Source organism: Syngnathoides biaculeatus, chromosome 10 (genome assembly GCF_019802595.1).
Source record: "Syngnathoides biaculeatus isolate LvHL_M chromosome 10, ASM1980259v1, whole genome shotgun sequence".
NCBI lineage: Eukaryota > Metazoa > Chordata > Actinopteri > Syngnathiformes > Syngnathidae > Syngnathoides > Syngnathoides biaculeatus.
Genome location: NC_084649.1, coordinates 800,786 through 821,999, shown reverse-complemented (window position 1 = coordinate 821,999; position 21,214 = coordinate 800,786). Strand labels below are relative to the sequence as shown.

The following is a 21,214-nucleotide window of genomic DNA, read 5'->3' as shown; positions in this document are numbered from 1 at the left end:
GAGGCAATTTAGAGCCACCAATTATGATTATTATTATTATTATTATGGGTGCCACGATGGAGCAACAGATTCAAGCGTTGGCCTCACAGTTCTGAGGGCCGGGGTTCAAATCCTTGCTTTGCCTGTGTGGAGTTTGCATGTTCTCCCCGTGCCCGTGTGGGTTTTCTCCAGGTACAACCCTAACCCTCCTCCCACATCCCAAAAACATTAATTGAAGACTGTAAATTGCCCTTAGGTGTGTTTGTGAGTGTGAATGGTTGTTAGTTTCTATGTGCCCTGCAATTGGCTGGTAACCAGTTTGGGGTGTACCCTGCCTCCTGTCGAATGATAGCTGGGATCGGCTCCAGGACTCCCACAACCCTTGTGAGGATAAGCCGCTCAGAAAATACATGTAAGTATGTTGTTACTTTTATTTATATTATGCATGCTTAAAACTTAATATTGAGGTTTCTTGAATTTATAAATCACATAGATGAAAGTATTCAGCCTCTAGATGGGAGTGTTGTACATTACTTGACAACCTTCAGAACAGACTGCTTAACGTAGCATGAGTGACTGCAGTGTTCAGGGAGAGATCGAAGAGGATGATTGGGTGTGCCAAACCCTTGATGGGGTTAAGATGAGAAGGAAAGAAGACTTCGTGCAGTTAAAAACAAAATTCCAGATTACTGATGGTAAGTTTGACACCTGTGAATTCATACTGCACTCACAATAATCTATTTTTAATATATTTTGTTGTTGTCTCTCGTTTATTTGAATGGACGTCTCAGTGGGCATGCAGGATCAAGAATCTTTCAGAAATGTGGGTGGTTAAGATTAATAATGGGCATGTTATTATACCAATAATTACAATACAGAGCTAAATAATGTTTTCCTTTTTATTACCAATTTCTCTATTCTGCTCAATATCATACAAGTGTTCTTTTTAAAACGAAGTATCACCACAAAAAAATACTTTAAATTCCAAGTCTATCCTAATGACAAAGACTAAAATACAGTAATGTAGCATGCCCAATTTTTCACACAAAGATTTTTTTCTTCAAAACGTCCTTATTGCAACACACTGTAATTATTATTATGTACAGTTTGTACAGTGTAAAGCATTGCCCTCACAGTTCTGAGGACTGGGGTTCAATCATGGCCCTCCCATTGTAGAGTTTGTATGTTCTGCCATGCCTGCGTCGACTTTCTCCGGGCACTCCGGTGTCCCCCCACATCCCAAAAACGTGCATTAATTAACTCTAAATTGCCCCTAGGTGTGATTGTGAGTGCAACTGTTGTCTGTCTTTGTGTGCCCTGCGATTTGATGGCAACCAGTTCATGGTGTACCCCGCCTCCTGCCCGATGACAGCTGGGATAGGCTACAGCATTCCCTTGACCCTCGTTAGGATAAGCGGCTCAGAAAATTGATGAATGGATGAAATTTGAAGGAATGATGAAATCAAGGAGCATAATCAGCAAGAGCACTTTTCTCATCCAAGGCAAAAGGGCAAACGCTCCACTAGAGGTCTTTCTGTGGACTGGGACTCAAAGAGTGGTGTGGTGCTAGTAACAAGTTACCATCCATACATCCATGCATTTTCCATCCCGCGACTGGAGGCTATCCCAGCTGAATCTGGTAAGAGGCGGGTTACACCCTGAACTCGTCGCAAGTCAATCATACAATATAATGGGGCCTCCACTCCCTGAGAAGGGTTGCGTCAGGAAGGGCATCCGGCGTAAAAATTGTGCCAAACATATATGTTTGTTCATCTGAGATGACACGCTGTGGCGACCCCGAAAGGGACTAGCCGAAAGAAGAACAACAACTTTAACAACGTAGGGCCTCATGTAAACAACCTTTCACACCTATGTGCAAGGTAGAGTCTTCAATTAACCCACCACTCATGTTTTTGAATGTGGGAGGAAACCGGAATACCCAGAGAAGACCCACGGAGGCACAGGGAGAACAAGCAAACATCATACAGGAGAGGCTGGACTTCAACCCAGAATAGTGAGGTACATCTGCCTCACAGTTCTGAGGTCCTGAGTCATATCTGCTCACCAATTGTCCACCGTGTTACCAGAACAGGTTAGATGAAAGAAATCTATGTGTGGTTACATGAAGTGTGCAATTTGCACCTTTTCCAGTGTGAAAGACAACAACACGACTATTGGTCAGGATTGTTGTCTTTTTTTTAAATGTTTTTTAATTTTAACAATGTTCTATCTAGAAGTTTTTTTTCCATACAAGTATGAAAACTGGACTTCCTGAACACATTTTCAACCTGTAGTATGAAGTAGCGAAGTAGGCCTAACAGCCATTTGCCACTTGTTCTTATCTTAACTTGTTTTATCAAAACTTCCACAGAAAAAAAAGAGGAGAAGTGAATCACATGCTCGATTGCAGCTTTCATCAAAAGGCTCCACCATCCATGTACTGTTGTTGAAAACCAGGATCATCCTGGACATCGGGAAGTGCAGCGTCGACCCGGTCCCACTGTTCATCATTGGTGAGTGTGTGCAGGGGGTCCACTCCTTCAAATTTCAAGTCAACATCACGGACAAACTCACTTTGACTGTAAATACCACTGCAGTGGTGAAAAAGGCCCAGCAGCGACTCCACTTCCTGAGAGTGCTCAGGAAGAACTTGGAAGCTAAGCTGCTGGAGGTCTTCTACAGAACCAACGTGGAGAGCATCCTTACTGTATCACAGTGTGGTATGCTGGATGCACAGCAGCGGACAGGAAAGCTCTGCAAAGAGTGGTCAACAGCGTACAGATCACTGGCTGCTCTCTGCCCTCCCTAGAGGACATTTCCAACTCCCGCTATCACTGCAGAGCAGCTAATATTGTAAAGGACTCTTACCATCCCGGTCATCACCTGTTCAACCTGTTGCCCTCTGGCAGTCGGTACAGGTCTCACAAAACACGGACAATCAGATTCAAGGACTGCTTTTTCCCTAGAGCCATCAACCCCTTGAACTCAAACCACTGAACTTAACAACAATGTAATGTAATATTTTGCAACTGCATTTTTGATTAATTTATTTATTTAGTAACATTTGTGCCTTGATGTTTTATCTATTGGTTTATTTATTTATTTATGTATTTTTTTACTTAAGATGTTCTTTCATTTTTAATCTATTTTATTGCACCTTGTGGAGAAGCACTCATCATTTCATTGTATGCACAGGATATAATGACAATAAAGGGTTTTGATTTTTTTTTCATTTGATATTGACCATTGCTGAGTCGGGACGTACCATCCCATCAAGATTGAGAGAATGGACTCTCTGAAGAATGCAGGTACGATCACTGTTTTTTTTTTTGTTTTGTTTTTTGTCTGCGGTTTTGTCTGAATATTGTTTAATATATGTAACATTGGATTTTGGTTTGAGTTTTATTTTTTTCAGCAGTTTTTATGTTAGTGGCTTGAGTACTGCAATGTAGCCAACCAGACAGACTTCTGTTGATCAATAAATATACAGATAGCACAACTGAATAAAGAATGTTGCTTTTATGTTCAATCGATAGATGCAAATAACTTGAAAAACAGAGTCAGGGAGGCTCACCATGAGTGTGTCGTTAGTAGCATCCAGATTAGCATTAGCCTCCGCTTTGCAGGCATAGCAATTACAGGACATTTATGTTTCCTTGCACAGTGGTGTGAATTCGCTTGCATGTGTCCGTAAACACACACCCCTGGGATTCACGTATGGTACAAATAACTTATGTATATGCAAACTGCTTATGCATCTCCCCAGAGATGTTCTCAATCTATAGACTAATTCTCTTGGTCAGTCCCAACACATTTCAGTTGTACAGCGATCCCTATCTTCGGTGGTTCTTCTGTACTTGTCCTGTCCTTTCCTCACAGGGTGTAGTGCCACAGTCTCATGCAATATCCATATTGAATGTATTTTGGTTTTAGATATGTAATGATTTACTTTTCTCATTCGGTTTACAGTTAGCGCTTTGTGTTTGTCTTTGTCGCTCTCCCCACTCTAGAAATTCTGTTATCTTCCATTGATCGATTCTTATCCGCAATAAACTTCAATTAAAATACTAAGAAGTCACAACAAAAGCTCAAAAACTCCGCTGTGACGTGGTAAAACTGTTCTGGCATAAAAGGGATGCAGATTCTTCATTTTGCTTGATGTAACAGCAAAGAGGACACTAAAAAAAAACAAAAAAACATTAGCGTTAACAACTTACAACTCAGCGCTATTCCCGTCCTTCTCAAACACAACACTGTGATGGAAATTAGTTACTGATGACAGACATGAGTCTGCAATTACGTAGAAAGAAAAGAAGTGAGCGGCACAGCCCTTGGTGTCTCCTTTCAAGCCAGGCAGCCCTCTGCTGCAGGTCATGGAAGCACATGTCCCTGATGGTCATCATCAACCGCCAGATGCTTGGCTTCGTTCTCCAATAGCTGGTATTAAATGCAATTCAATGCTACAGAACCAGCTCACTTTGTCATGGAAGACTCAGAGAAGGCTACACAGTAGCCCTGGAGTCAAAATAACAATAAGGAAACAGGTGTTAACATGCCCAGGGAGGTGCCTTTACAGTCATCGTGATGGTTAATCATCATCATTAAGGTCATAATTGACAATTATTTCTTCAAAGAGAAATGTGGCACTAATTGCCCCACCCAAAAACAGGATCAAATCTGAAGCTAAAAAAATATATAGACTATCCTTATCCTTGGCAGGATTTTTATTTATGTTCCCAAATACAAATACACAACTGAATGGGATCATGTTTTTTCCAGCTTGATTCTCGAAAATTAATCTAAAACATTACTGACATGACCGGTCCCTTATGATCTATCTTGAACTGTCTTTCTTAAATGTGTCACAAAATTAAAAGTTAACTTTGCCAAGAACACAAACACAACACCATGATCCAGCTGACTTCTCGGCTCGTGGCTGTCAGTAGTCTGCATGGCTGCTTTTTAAAATCCAACTTTGCTAGATGGAGTCACCTGTTCACAATTTATTTACACTGTATAATTTTCCTAAGTTAAATGTCTCAATAACTAAACAAAAATAATGTAAATGTACATTATATACCAATGAACTTCCACATAGCCTACAGCAAAATGTAATAAAATCCAATCTATTAAAAGCAGTACAGAGGTGTGAAACTGCTCTGCATCATACTAAAAGTTGTCTTTAGTAAAGCACAAAACTAAAGTACTTTATGCATCATCAAAAATATAATGTATAGATTAATGTAGCTAGGGTCTTGGCTTACAAGATAAAATGTAAAAAATGTATGTTTAGCATTACTTTTATAATCAAATGAAATCAATCCATCTATTTTCTTTGCCGCTCACCCTCACGAGGGTCGCGGGGAGTGCTGGAGCCTATCCCAGCTGTCAATGAGCAGGAGGCGGAATACACCATGAACTGGTTGCCAGCCAATCGCAGGGCACATAGAGACAAACAGCCACACTCACAATCCCACCTAGGGGCAATTTAGAGTGTCGAATTAATGTTGCATGTTTTTGGAATGTGGGAGGAAACCAGAGTGCCCAGAGAAAACCCACACCGGCACAGGGAGAAATGCAAACTCCACACAGGCGGGGCCGGGATTGAACCCAGGTCCTCAGAACTGTGAGGCCAACACTGTACCAGCTGCACCACGGTGCCACCAATAAGATGAATTCTTTCCTTTAATTTATTGCAAGTGGAATGGAACATAGACATTCATGGAATGTTCAAAAATACACATTCACAAAATATATTGTTCTCAAGTTCTTCTAATATCCACACCTGTCTTTCCTACCTTTATTTCCCTCATCTGACCCAGACCTAAAAGAATTGCCCAAGTTAGCTGAACCTCCTTTCTGCATCACTTCCTGTTCCTGTTGGTGATTGTTTAGTCAAAAGGGGAAGGCAGACGGGATGGCGAATGGGGGTTGGGTCGGGGCTATTTTCTTTGTTCTCCTGTCTGTCTCACCTGCCTGACCTTCACCTGACAAACATGACCCTTGTCAGCCTGCCAGACCCAGCCAGACTGCCCAGTGGCTGTCTGTTTCCTGTCCCATTGACGGACAGGATATTCATTGCGTGCCTGAAGTACAGTTAGTTAAATGGCTGGTCTATGCCAATATTGTTCCACCTTGTTAAAAAAAAAAAAAAAAAAATTAAACACACAAAACAAAGTGCAGCGTTGTTGTGCAGGATTAAAAACCCAACACACATTTCTATACTATCCATCCATTTTCTTCACCGCTAATCCTCACGAGGGTCGCAGGGAGTGCTGGAGCTTATCCCACGTGTCACCGGGGAGGAGGAAAGGTATACCCTGAACTGGTTCCCAGCCAATCACAGGGCACATAGAGACAAACAGCCCCACTCACAATCACACCTAGGGGCAATTTAGAGTGCCAAATTTATGTTGCATGTTTTTGGAATGTGGGAGGAAGCCGGAGTGTCTGGAGGAAACCCACGCAAGTACAGGGAGAACATACAAACTCCACACAGGCGGGTCCGAGATTGAACCCGGGACCTCAAAACTGTGAGGCCAACGCTTTACCAGCTGAACCACCGTGCTCCCACATTTCTATACTAGGCATATGAAAACACCTGTTGTGGTTTATGGCAGATGTGTTGATCTTCTTTAAAGTATTGCATTTATGTTATAGTTCTAATATGGTCTCTGAACATACCATGCGTATGCAAGTTCTATAGAGACTCACCCTTAGTGTGATGAAAGGAGTTGTTGTTTTTTCAAGTTTATTTGGAACATTTCATCAATAGTGACTTGTGTTTATACGTGGAGAGTCAAGGTTGGAATCTTGCTCTGGACAAAAATAAATTTGCTGTCTGACAAATGTAATGGTGCCTCTGAGCAAGGCACCGAACCCATATGTCGTCACCACCTCTGTTTGGCTAGATGACTTGTATGTGAGCTGTGGTTTAGTCTGTGATTGAAAAAAATGCAACACAATAGCGTATATAGCACAGTAAAAATAGAACTGGCTTTTGGGAATAAAATGCAAATTTTCAAATTATTTTCTGTTTACAGTACTGGGCAAATGTTTTGGCACAGTTTCCCATTTCAATAAGATGAACAGCCAAACTTTTAATTATTAATTATACTACTGCATATTGTATAATATTAATGTATAAACTACCAAATATTTTCTGTTTTATATCAATAAAGCTATGACCATGAAATTGTCCACGAATGACACTTATTATCATAATTCAGGAGTTAGGAGTGCAATATTGTGATATAAAATGTTTCAACCTTTGAATTCTTGACTTATATGTCCTTTTTGATTTGAAAAACAGGTCACTCACCAGTTGTGGTGTTGCGTTGTGAATATGATATCAAGCGGCTAGCAATAAGGGCCTTGCTAAGCATTAAACAAACATATTTATTACTTTATTCAAAGTAGACAATATGACTGGCCACACTGTGACTAATTTTTTTCTAACCTGTCCTGGAGGAAACAAGATAATTATAGAAACAAACACAGATGTAGTTCATATAACTAGGTGTCTGTTACTTCTTCAAAATAGACATACAGTATCATACATGAAGAATGAAGCATACATTTTATGAAATGTTTTCCATTTTTAATTTCTATTATAAGTACAAAAGCAAACTGGTGCCCCGTGATTGGCTGTCAACCAGCCCAGGGTGTTTACTCCAGAGGTTTTTTCATCTCTTGCCCAAAGTCAGCAAGTATTAGCTCCAGGTTCCCTGCAGCCCAAGTGAGGATAACCAGTACAGAAAATGGATGAAAGGATGGTTACACGTATGTACAAATAATGCAATGGCTTCAATGAGTTTTAAAGGGCTACTGTCATGAAATGGATGATTTTTAGTATGTTATTAATAAAAAAATGTCAGCCAATATGGGCCCATGCGTTTTTTTCAGGACAAAACATGATTTTGACGTATATAGCTTTTTGTAACCCCTGCCATGAAAATCCTCTCGAGGAATTTGTTTTCGAGAAGAAGCAGGAAGTGACGTAAAGGAAAGCGGCGCCCTCAACGGGTCTCGTTTGTTTCCATTAGTTTTACTTCCGGGAAGGTAGCTCGTTGTTCTTTCATGTTAGCCAAAATGCTGGCTCATTGCAATGCTGGACATTGCTTGAACACTTAGGAGAATGGATTTATCCTTCATAAGTTTGTAAGAGACCCGGTTCGTTGTGAAAAATGGATTACACGGGTACAGAGGACGAGATCTTCGTGGGTTCCAAATAACAGGTAGGTGTGTATACAGCTACTAAAAAAATTAATAGTTTGGGGCGGACCACGTAATCGGCCTCTCATAACGTAACAAAAGATCCGCGTACGAAATATGTCGATGTGCGCGTCGGACGACGTCGGGCTGCTCCATTCTTCCCTCCCTTGTGAACAAGACCCCAAGATACTTGAACTCCTCCACTTGCGGCAGTATCTCATCCCAGACCCGCAGAGAGCACGCCACCGTTTTCCAACTGAGGACTATGGTCTCAGATTTGGAGTTACTGATTCTCATCCCATCCACTTCACACTCGTTTGCGAACAGCTCCAGTGAGCGTTTGAGATCACGGCTTGGTGAAGCCAACAGAACCACATCAGCAGAGATGCGATCCTGAGGCCACCAAACCGGACATCCTCTATGCCTCGACTACACAAAGAGATACTGTCCATAAAAGTTATGAACAAAATCGGTGACAAAGGACAACCTTGGCAGAGTCCAACTCTCATCGGAAATGAGTCCGACTTCTTCTTGCTGGAAATGCGGATCAAATTCCGACAGCGGTCATATAGAGACCGAACAGCCCGTATCGGGGGGTTTGGTACCACATGCTCCCGAAGAACATCCCAAAAGACTCCCCGACGGACACCGTCGAACGCCTTCTCCAAATCCACAAAACACATGTAGACTGGTTGGGCGAACTCCCATGCTCCCTTTAGGATCCAGGTGAGGGTGTAGAGCTGGTCCACTGTTCCACAGCCAGAACGAAAACCACATTGCTCCTCCTGGATCTGAGATTCGACTTCCCGATGGACCCTTCTCTCCAGCACTCCTGAATAGACCTTACCAGGGAGGCTGAGGAGTGTGATCCACTTATAATTGGAACACACTCTCCGGTTCCCCTTTTAAAAAAGGGGGCCCGCCACCCCTTCTGCCAATCCAGAGGCACTGTCCCCGATGTCCACGCGATGTTGCAGAGGCATGTCAACCAGGACAGCCCGCAACACCCAAAGGCTTTAGGAACTCCGAATCTCATCCACCCCTGGGGCCCTGCCACCAAGGAGCTTTTTAACCACATCGGTGACCCTCAACCCCAGAGATAGAAGAGCCCAAGGAACCCAGACTCAGCTTCCTCATGGCAAGGCATGTTGCTGGAATTGAGGAGATCTTCGAAGTATTCCCCCCACCGACTCACAACATCCCGAGTTGAGGTCAGCAGTGCCCCATCCCTACTATACACAGTGTTGACAGTTCACTGCTTCCCCCTCCTGAGACACCGAACGGTGGGCCAGAATTTCCGCAATGCCGTCTTGAAGTTGTTTTCTATGGCTTCACTGAACTCCTCCACGCCCAAGTTTTTGTCTCAGTGACCACTGAAGTTGCATTCCGCTTGGCCAGCCGGTACCTATCAGCTGCCTCGGGAGTCCCACAGGCCAAAAATGCCCGATAGGACTCCTTCTTCAGCTTGACAGCATCCCTCCACAGGTGGGGCCAGGATTTGAACCCCAGTCCTCAGAACTGTGAGGCCATCGCTCTCCAGCAGTTCCACCACGCCGCCTAACATTTTTTTTTAAGCAGTTGTAAAATATCTCATTAAAAATGTACAGTTGATGATGAAAATGGATGGATCATTTTCTATATGATGGTCAATTATTTTTTTTTCTTGACAACATAAAACAATTATAAAATTAAATATTTTTCATTTGTTTTTTTTTGGTTGGGGACTCAGCAAGCATATACCCTGCCTCTCGCCTGATTACCTGGCCTAAGCTCAAGCATAACTGTGACCGTAGTGAAAATAAGATGGAGAGTCAATTCCCCCCCCAAAAAATGCAATTGCCTAAATTCTCTTCAAATTCTCAAATTAATAAATACTGTATCCTCTTTCAACAACAATCGCACAATAAATCCCGTTTTTCATAATTTTAGGATAAAACCTTACTATTATAATACATTAAAGATTAATCAAAATCTTTACAACTGTCCAAGACACATTACAGGGATTTTCCAAACAAAGCTATTCAGTTCAATAATAATTAGCCAATTATCAGTTAAAATATCTCAAATATTAATGAGATGTGTAAAAAAGTTAATCTTGAACTCAAGGTTATTTTAATGTATGACTTTATTGTTTTATGCACTGCATTACACATTGCATGTCATAATACATTGTTGCTACATACAGTACACAGGAGCAATGATGAAAACACTAAGCGAAACAATAGAGCAAAAAATGAAAAACATATTTGGGAAAATAGCTGAATAATATCTGAGGTAGTCACAGAACTGGACCTCCTGTCCTTCCTCTCCACACAGACTTCAGCTCACTGACCCCCCTACCCTCTTGGAACAGCCTTGGCTGACATGTTGATCAGATCATCGTGTTACAGCATAACAACCTCACAATGAAAAATGCCTCCACATTTCCTTACTTTCACAAACACTATTTGAAACAAAAAGCTCTTATCAGACCTGTGTATTATGGAACGTGTTAATTGGACAAAAAAATACACGTATTGTGCATCTTGCCGCTGCTGTTAAAACAAGATAAGAACTTGCATGAGCAAATCTCAGAAAGAGGCTAGTGAATTGTTTGTGAATTGTTTAGTGACGAAAGTGTGAACAAATTTATATTTCTATTTTTTCTTGTGCTAAGCTCAATACATCTGCCATAGACCACAACAGGTGTTTTCATATGCCTCGTACAAAAATGTGGCGGCACAATGGATCAGTTGGTAAAGCATTGCCCTCACAGTTCTAAGGTCCCGGGTTTGATCCTGGACCCACCTGTGTGGACTTTTGCATGTTCTCCCCGTGCCTGAGGATACAGTATTTATCTGCCGGGACTCCAGTTTCCTCCCACATTCCAAAAACATGCAACATTAATTGGGTTCTCTAAATTGCCCCTAGGTATAATTGTGAGTGTGGCTTTTTGTCTTGATGTGGGCTGCAATTGGTTGGCAACCAATTCAGGGTGTACCCCGCCTCCTGCCCGTTGACAGCTGGGATAGACTCCAGCACTCCCCGTGACCCTCGTGAGGATAAGCAGCAAAGAAAATGGATGAATGGATGGATAAATCATTCCATTGCTGATGTGACTAAACTAATAACCCCAAGATAGATTTCACTTATCATTCATTACTGCTGTTTTATATGGTCTTTTTACAACTTTGTCATGTAGTATAATTGTTCTTTGTGCACTGTTGAGCCAGGACAGATTTTTGTGAAATAGGTGGTCCTACGCCACCAGCAGTACATGGTTTGAAGGGCAAAAGACAGAGAAAAAAGGAGAAGAAATTGCATTAACACCAATACAATATTTCTAATACAATATGATGTTTTGTCGAGTTCAGATAAACAGAAAAGAAAGAACAAAAAGGAAAAACAAAAGACAATAAAAGACACAGCACAAATGACAACAGCAACAACACGCCACCTAATAGATAGAGGCAAACAAAACAAAAATAGAGCACAAAAAGCAGTCACAAAAGGCAACAATTGGAACAACATTAGCAGATGTCATTTTGTTGCAGAGCAGACACCTTTGTTACTCACATTTACAGTGAGCAGCTTTACTGAGTTCAATAGGTTTGTGTAAAGTTTGGCAATGGACTTCTAATAGGACCCTCGATCATCTCCCAGAGATAACTCATATGAAATTATATGAGCTTTGTCAGAAACATTTCAGGACTGATGTCACAAAAGATTTTAATTAAATGCAAACTATGAGTCTTCCCTTGTGGAGGAATCCCGAGACCGACCACATTTTCCCAGCCTTCTATGCCATGCCTTTACTCACTTCTTGAATGATTTTTCCAGGATCCTCTGCAACCGTCATCACAGCCATCTTTATCTCGACCTCATCTTCACTAAAGTTTCCCTTGATGACCTCCTTGAGCTTGGGAAAAAGGACAAAAAAAATCATTGTTTTGGCATAAGCAAGGAAACAATCTTGTCTTAGTGGATTTTTATTCCCAAAAAGAAAGGAAAGTCTTTGGAAAGAGAGGAAAAGGTATGTCTTACAAGTTGTCACCCCTAACAAAGTCCTTTCGTTATATGGAAAGAGAGAGGCAGAGACAGACAAAACGAGACAGCTATCTATGTCCAGCTGTATACACATGGAGCCATGAGGAACAACATTACATGAGGAACAGCATGACAGGGAGAACTCGGAGGAACAACAGGACTAAAGCTGTTTAAGTTGAAGGTAGAACAAATAGAATTAATATTTGGTATACAGTGAGTCCTTGGGTTAAACGACCTAAAACATTTCAACTTTACAACACCTGTCCCCCATCCGGCATTTCATCTAGCTAATATGCATAGTGCTAATACATAGTCCTCCTTTTTAGATGCCATGGCCCCAAAGAAGAAAATTGTGTCTTTTGGCAGTGCTTCTGCAGCCAAAAGAAAATCCGTTACCATGGAAACGAAACTCAAGATCATAAAAAGATCGGTGAAAGGAGAGACACCGATGAACATCAGTAAAGAGATAGGCTTCAGTTGGTCGACCGTAGGGACAATTATTAAAGACAAAGCCCGTAATTTACCGCATGTGAAGGGTATCCGTTCGTATGTCGGATACAGTGATCACTAAACAACGTTTCCTTGATATTTGTCGAGATGGAAATGCTACTTACGTTATGACTTGAGGACCAGATTCCTTCGCAATAGCCAAGCACAGCCCTCCCTTCTTCTTCTCCATCCACCTCTCAGCAGAAATGGTAGGTATAGCATCTTTTATTTCAATGTATTTGTTTTTCATACCAAATATTTTGACCAATTCTGACTTTAATGGTGAAATCCAACTTACAACAAAATTTGAGTTACATTACCAGCATAGGAACAGAACTCATTCATAACCTCAGGACTCCTTGTATATGAAAAACATAGATGTGACAACAGTTTCCCCCTGTGATTAATCCAAACTAATCAATCCGCGATTACTAGTACTACTACTACAACATCAGTAAACTCTACTGATTAAAACCCAAATACAAATAAAAAAATCATCAAAATACTAAAAACTAAACCAAACAAGTTACAATGTACGAAACATTAATGACTTATGGAAAAAGTAAAAGTGAAGTAAAGCAACTCAATACTAAATATTAATGATCTAGAAGAAAGCAAATCAAAGTTAAGCTAAGATATAGAAAATGAAACAGTGAATCATTGTGCATCAACAAAACAACAACCTTACAGTCACACCACCGGTTTAAGAAAATTTATCATAAGCGGGGTCATTTCAAGTATGTAGCAGATTCAGGATGAGGAAAGTGAACAATGGTCGACATCATCTAGGCAGTCGGATCAGCCTGCTTCGGCCAACCTTTATGGTCAATCACTGCAGAAGACGAGGATTCAGGACCATTGGAGGCGGTTGGACCTTCACGCAGTGTGATGCGTTAACCCATGTCGCCCTTTCAGCAACCTTAACTGCAGTGTTTGTCATAAGGAGAACTTGAAAAGTGCCCAACCAGCGCTGACACCTCCATGTTTATCGCTGGAAGTCACAAGGTTTGACATCGTACAAGGGTCCATCTGCCAGCCTCAGTACTGCTGCATGAACTTGTTTCCTGACATGGGAGAGCAGGTTAGTCACGTGAGCTGAGCCCCGCATGCCTGCACTGACAGGCATGCCATCTTGATGTCTTATCGGGCAGTCTTTTTGCCAAAGTCCCATCTCTCCACAGTAGTGGCAAGTGTCATCATCGAAGTCACCACTCTCTTGGTTGACATTGTTGTGGCCTCTTCTACCCACTCCATGTTTCAGGCCTCATCTACCATGTCCTTGGCTTTGAACTTGTCCTTGAGCAAGTGCAGCCATCGCTAGGTGTACATTTAGCAATGTGTTTGCCAAATCCTCTTCTTTGTTCTTCTTTCGGTTGCATTCTTTGGTCTCTGTGTGTTTGCCATGTCGGATAATTTCTGCCAGGTGGTTGTTTGAGCAGCCACCAATCAAGGTGTTAGCCATAATTTTGGTCAAAATGGAACGTAGATCATCCGCAAATGCTGCTTACACAACGGACTCGAAGGGACTCACCTCGCTGTCAAAACTGGCTAATTTCTAAAGTCCAGAATGCCTTTCAAAAACATCCATGAGGCGGTGCAAATACTCAGTTGCTGTTTCCTCTGATCCTTTCACGCAGGCACAGATGGGGCGTAGGAGGTCCATCTCTGATGGCTCCCCTTTGGCTGTCATTTGCACTTCCCATGGCCCATTTGAGCTCCAAGAACTTGCTTGCTTCTGCTCATACCCCCCTTGTTCCTCTATCGCAATAATTTTGGCAAAATTCTCCACTCCAACATGGAGGAGAAGAGGTTTGCGGACCTCACTGCCAATGGACCTCCACTTGACGCAGCTTTCGGCCACCGTCATTGGGATGTTTTTGCCTCCTTCATTACCACGTACCAGGACAAGTTACCATCCGCGCCGGGGAACTGGATCACTGGCATGAGGAAGTTCGGATCCATTTTGGCCTTCTGTATGGTAACTGCCAGTGATGGTGGACTCATTACCCATTTTTCCTGTCCCATGCCAGGAGGTGGCAAGCTGCTAGCAGGAGCCAGCTGAACAGGGGGAGTGTCGGAGAGAGCAGCAGCCGCTTGTGTGCAGAGGGGAGGAAGATGAGCGGTTGGAAGCACCGGTGCCGCATGCGAAGGAGGGGGACACTGGTTGTCATCATCACTGCTTGGTTGTTCAGGTTCCTGTTTGACTTGCGGGGTATGGGGGTTACTGGTGTCGTCCTGACGTATTCCACCAAGCAACTTTGGTAGTATCAGAGGAGGAGATACACTGTCATCTGTTTCTTTGTACTGTTTTCCCTTTTTCACTCTTCCCTCATCTAAATTATTTTGACACTTCTCTCGGTTATTAGCTTTTGTCAAACATATTTCCAGACATTTTGCATTTTACTCAATGTCTTCTAAATCTTTAATGTTTTTTTTAATTCTTTAGACTAGTTTTCTCCTCCTCTAACATTTCTTTTAAATGCTGTAACTGCCTGATACTTACGCTTCTCTTTTTCCGGAAGCGCTTCTCCTTATCACAGTATTCAAACATCTCGAACTCCTAATTGTTGGGTCTGGGGGACATGAACCCCTCACCGTCAGGTCTTTTGGCACCAAAGCCTTCAATGAATTCAAACCTGGGGCCTCGAACCACACAGTTAGATGTTCGGTCTCAAACACCTCACTGAACTGTATTTTATGGTACGGCCTCAAACCCTGTCAATGGGATGTGGGGAGAGCAAGTAACAATACCCCTTAATACAAAGACAAGATTGTTCCCACTAAAAATCAAGAAATCAATGATAAAATTCTTTAGTGCAGTTCTTTGTGTTGGTTTGAATCCCCAGGTGATGGCCGATCCAGGAAGGCAGCCAGGAAGTCCCCCATCCTAATTCTTAGTAGTGCCCTCATCATCTGACGATTAGTCACTGGTCTGGAGAGCCTCTGGGTCGGCAATTAATCCTGGAACCCCACTTCTGACACCAACTGTTTTGCCAAAATCTTTTTCTGACACCATAACCAAGGAGACAATCTTTTCTATGTGGATTTTAATTACAAAAAGAAAGAAAAATATTTGCAAAGAGAGGTAAAGGCACAAGTCCTACAGGTTGTCACCATTTATTAAAGTTCAGAGTAAAAATCCTTTTATTATGTGAAAGTGAAAAAATTGAGCCTTATGGGGGCACAAGCCAGTTCTACCTTCAACCTAAAATGCAGAGGGTTGCGTCTGGAAGGGCATCCGGCATAAAACTGTGCCAAACAAATATGTGCGTTCATCTAAAGAATACCATACCGAATTGGTCATGCCCTGGGTTAACAACGCCGACCCCGGCAGCGTTAACCTGCAAAGTGTCGGTGGAAATTCAGCTATTGTGGGTCCAAGACAGAGAAGAGGAGGAAAGCTGATTCGTCGGCAGAAGAAGAAGAGGAATGCACAGAGCCTACAACAGAGTGTAGGGACTTTGAATGTTGGGACTATGACAGGAAAAGCTCAGGAATTGGTTGATATGATGATTAGGAGAAAGTTTGATATGTTGTGCATCCAAGAGGGCAGGTGTAAAGGTAGTAAGGCAAGAGGTTTAGGAGCAGGGTTTAAATTATTTTACCATGGAGTTGATGGAAAGAGAAATGGAGTAAGGGATATTTTAAAGGAAGAGCTGGCTAAGAATGTCTTGGAGGTGAAAAGAGTATCAGATCGAGTGATGTGGCTGAAATTTGAAATGTATGTGATTAATGGCTATGCCCCACAAGTAGGATGTGAATCATGTGGTGGAAGCTGAAAAAGGAAGAATGTTGTGCGCCGTTTTGGAAAGAGGTGAGACGGGCTCTCTATGGACAGGAGGAGCTCTTGGAAGACTGGACTACTCCAGACAAGGTGATCAAAAGAGAGGCAGGAGAGTACTTTCTGTGTCTTATGGTAGAAGGAGATTTGGTGCTGGAACCCAAAATTACAGGAAGTTATACAAAGAAGGAGGTTAGCAAAGAAGAAGTGGGACACTGAGAGAACTGAGGCAAGGTGAAAGGAATACATTGAGATGCGAGATTGGGCAAAGATAGAGGTGGTGAAGGCTAAATGAGGCATATGAATACATGTAAACCAGGTTGGCAAGACAGAGAGATAGAGATGGGAAGGATCTGCAGCAGGTAAGTGTGATTAAGGATAGAGATGGAAAAATGTTAACTGGTGCCAGTAATGTGCTACATAGATGGAAAGAATACTTTGAGAAGTTGATGAAGAAAATGAGAGCAAAGGAAAACTAGAAGAGGCAACTGTGAAGGACGAGGAAGTAGCAATGATGAGTAAGAAAAAAGTTAGAAAGGCACTGAAGAGGATGAAAAACAGAACGGCAGTTTGTCCTGATGACATGATACAGAGGATGTATGGAAGCAATTTGGAGAGGTGACTGTGGAGTTTTTCACCAACTTATTCAACAGAATACTAGCAGGCGAGAGGATACCTGAAGAATGAAGGGAAGGTGTGGTAGTTCCTATTTTTAAGAACAAAACCAATTTGCAGAGCTGTGGGTGGTGGGACTCCATCAGGGATCAGCTCTGAGCTCCTTCCAGTTTGCTGTGGTAATGGATAGGCTAACAGATGAGGTTAGACTGGAATCTCCTTGGACCATAATGTTCGCAGATGACATTGTGATATGCAGTGAAAGCAGGGAGCAGACGGAGGAACAATTAGAAAGATGGAGGCATGCACTGAAAAGGAGAGGAATGAAGATTAGCCTAAGTACAACGGAATATATGTGTGTGTGAATGAGAGGCGTGGAGGGGTAAGAGTGAGGCTCCAGGGAGAAGAGATAGCGAGGGTGGACGACTTCAAATACTTGAGGTCAACAATCCAGACCAATGGTGAGTGTAGTAAGAAAGTGAAGAAACGGGTCCAAGCAGGTTGGAACAGCTCGCGGAAGGTGTCTGGTGTGTTATGTGATAGAAGAGTCTCTGCTCGGATGAAGGGCAAAGTTTATAAAACAGTGGTGAGGCCGGCCATGATGTACGGATTAGAGACGGTGGCACTGAAGAGACAACAGGAGCAGACCTCGAGGTAGCAGAAATGAAGTTGTTGACATTCTCTCTAGGAGTGAGTAGGTTGGATAGGATTAGAAATAAATTCATTAGAGGGACAGCTAAAGTTGGATGTTTTGGAGACAAAGTTCAAGAGAGCAGACATCGATGGCTTGGACATGTCCAGAGGCGGGAGAGTGAGTATATTGGTAGAAGGGTGCTGAGGATGGAATTGGAAGGCAAAAGAGCGAGAGGAAGACCATAGAGAAGCTTGATGGATGTTGTGAGGGAAGACATGAGGGCAGTTGGTGTTAGAGAGGAAAATAAAGGCGATGGGCTTAGATGGAAAAAGATGACACACTGTGGCGACCCCTAACGGAAAAAGCCGAAAGGAAAAGAAGAAGAAGAAGAAGAAGAAGAGAGGGACAAAACAAGACAGTTATCTTTCTCCAGCTCTGTAAACATTGAGCCGGCAGGAACAACATCACGGGGAACAACCTGACTAGAAGTAGAAGCCACACCAGGACAAAACCTGTTAAAGTTGAAGGTAGGACAAATAGAACCAATATTTGGTTTATATCTAAAACATAAATCTGCCAACACATCATACAGCAGCAAATCAGGGGGAGGAGGGAGGTTGCTTCAGTGTGGTAATGTTGTTCTCAGTCAGGAACTGTCAGATGTTCAGGTCATTGTGATGAGGTGTGTCATGGTGAAGCAGTCATGAGTTTTCCTACCACAAATCTCTAACATGGCAATGTTTCATTGATTTATTACCGATAATGAATTTTTTTCTTCTCTGGTCTTATTGGTCTCATCGTCTCCCACTCTGTGCTTGACAACTTGATAAAGAGGATATGTACTGTATATAAAAATGTGTGGAAAAAAATTTAAATGGGTGTAGAGATCTGAGGTCACTATATGTAGTATGATACCATATACTCTAGGGCAGCGGTCGGCAACCTTTGACACCGAAAGAGCCATTTGAACCCGGTTTCCACGGAAAAGAAAACACTGGGAGCCGCACATCTAAAATGGAAAAAAAAAAAAAAAATTCTACTACTTTACCGCAGCATGTTTCTTATGAAATCCACGTGCTACAGAGAAAATTACATTTTATTCATTTAATGAACACATTTTGAACATTTTGAATTCTTGAAAAATAATAACGATGAATGTCTCTTTCAAATAAATTAAACAGCTGAATTTAAATTGTCCATGTAGCAAACGAAAGCAGAAAAATGCCATGAGGCGTCATCCCTATATCCATTTATCTTATCTAAAATGAAGATAACACTGTATATATTGCTTTTTCTTACCTTTACACTTTGTATAAACAACTATAGTGTGGTCTTTGACAGTCTTCGCAGAGAGAGGCATCTCTCTGATTTTCTGCACAATTTCGTCTTTGTTTTTAAAGTCCGCAAATAAGTGTTCTGAAATCTTAAGGAATGATTCTTTCAAATATTCTCCATCTGTGAACGGTTTCCCATGCCTGCCTATTTCCTGAGCGGCCACAAAGCTTGCATATGTAGTTGAATTTGCAGACTTCACCCACTTCTTGAATTGATTTTTCGTCCGGTTAGCCTTCTGCATCAGTTCCGAAACAGCTTTTTTCCTCTCTTCTCCCTCTGGATATTTTTCAGCAAAGGGTCTGTGTGTATTGTTAAAATGTCTTGCGACATTTGACCGTTTATTGTTAGCCAGTTTTTCTCCACAAATTAGGCATACTGGTAGGCCACTCTCGCCCGAGGTAAATGCAAATGAATCTGCCCAGGCATCATTGAATGTTCTATTTTCTTGAGATATTTTTCTTTTCTTTCATTTCTCCATTGGCTTTGCCGGGCTTGAATGTCGCTCAAAATAGACGGCGTTTCAGCGGGTATACCCGCTTCCGCAGTGTGACGTCTATTTTGAGCGACGAAAAAATAATAAATAATTTAATTAATATTTTAATATTTCAAGATCACAATAATCTTCAAATTTAGAACTAAAATAATATAAAAACTAACACAAATAAAACACACTTCAATTAAATACAAAAAAAATAGTAATTTATTTTCCCAAGCCAATCAGAGCCGCATTATAAGGATGAAAGAGCCGCATGAGGCTCCGGAGCCGCGGGTTGCCGACTGCTGCTCTAGGGTGACAACAGTGAGGGGGAATATTCATTGTTGTTTGCATTAAATTATTTATTTTTTGATGTCCTGGAACCATTCTGAAAAACCTTAGATTAAATTTAAACAACCATGCATCGTAGATAATTGAAGAAAATAATTGTAAAACAAAAGATGCAGGTGTTTCTGTAAGTGCATAAATTACAAAAATGTCGAATGCGATTGTGGAATGACTCAGTGAGTTCTGAAATTCATGTGCAGCAGAGCCAAACTTTCTAAATCTTCTGAAATATAATCTATTCAGAACATTTAGCAAGTTTCAGTGTCAAACTAAATGACAAAACAAGTTTCCAGATGAAGATTTAAGATTATGTCTGTGAGGCAGACATGCTAACCACATTGACAATTGTGCCAAGACCAGATTGATTAATTAACTGATTAAGAATTGTGTATGCATACATTTGTCAATATAGGGTATCTAGGATAGGTTTCTGTTCCCCCAGGGCTTCTAAGATAGATAAGTATCAACATATGTTGTACGTGTTGCGGACAATCGCGAAAAGCACAATAAGATTGCTTGCAGTTGACATGACCAAAAGTGGTTTCCGCGCTTTAGCTAAAGTCCATTCTGACAAAAAGCTAAGCAAGAATAACCATTTGTTTAACTACTTAATTGTCAAGAACTGTCTGGCAAGTGCAGCTTTGTGATGGGGTACCAACTGGTCAAATATTTATAGTATGTAGATTACTGCATTTGGTTTTGCAACTCTTAGGTTACACTTTGTTCACTCACAAATGAGCTTTATTCACCACTTTCTTTGACTTGAGAGCTTTTAATATTTCACTCCACATATCTTTTCACAAATCAAAACTATTAGTCAGTCCACATGTGGGTCTGTTATTTTTACAAATGACTGACCAATGTAAAATGCTGGAAATGGCTTCAACTCTTTGACGATGCATTATTGATGCCTTAACAAATGTCATTTATTGCTTTCCTCCATAGTCATGTTTTAGGAAAAGTGAAGATAGCAAATGAGCATCTGAAATCAGATTGTCAATTTGTCATACATACGACAGATAGTAGGTGTTTTGTAATCCTACCAACACGTGACTTTACTTATTTGTCTTTTGTACCTCAGAACAGCATACACCATTTAAATCTTGAATTAAAAGAATGTCCCAGAATTTGACTTTGCTTTTTTTTTTTTTTACCTTTTTTGTATATTGGTCATTCTTCATACAGAACATGCATATACTATGATCATTTAGTTTGGAAGAAGGGACAGATTTCACAGGCCTACACATGAATAACAGCCATTAGCGGTTGGTGAGTGAATGCTTTTTTTCAAAAGGAACAAACTACAATTCAACAAATC

At 41.5% G+C, this 21,214-nt stretch overlaps 1 long non-coding RNA gene across 2 annotated transcripts; it reads right to left on the bottom strand.

Moving 5' to 3' along the window:
• Window positions 1–864: 864 nt before the first annotated feature.
• On the bottom strand, window positions 865–19,586 carry LOC133507885 (uncharacterized). Of its 2 annotated transcripts, none has more exons than XR_009796931.1 (3): window positions 19,038–19,586; window positions 11,993–12,091; window positions 865–2,733 (listed from the first exon to the last, which is right to left on the bottom strand). It is a non-coding gene; the product is annotated as an uncharacterized LOC133507885 (long non-coding RNA). The 2 variants fall into 2 exon arrangements; XR_009796930.1 differs by lacking the exon at window positions 865–2,733 and adding an exon at window positions 3,437–4,157.
• Window positions 19,587–21,214: the final 1,628 nt, after the last annotated feature.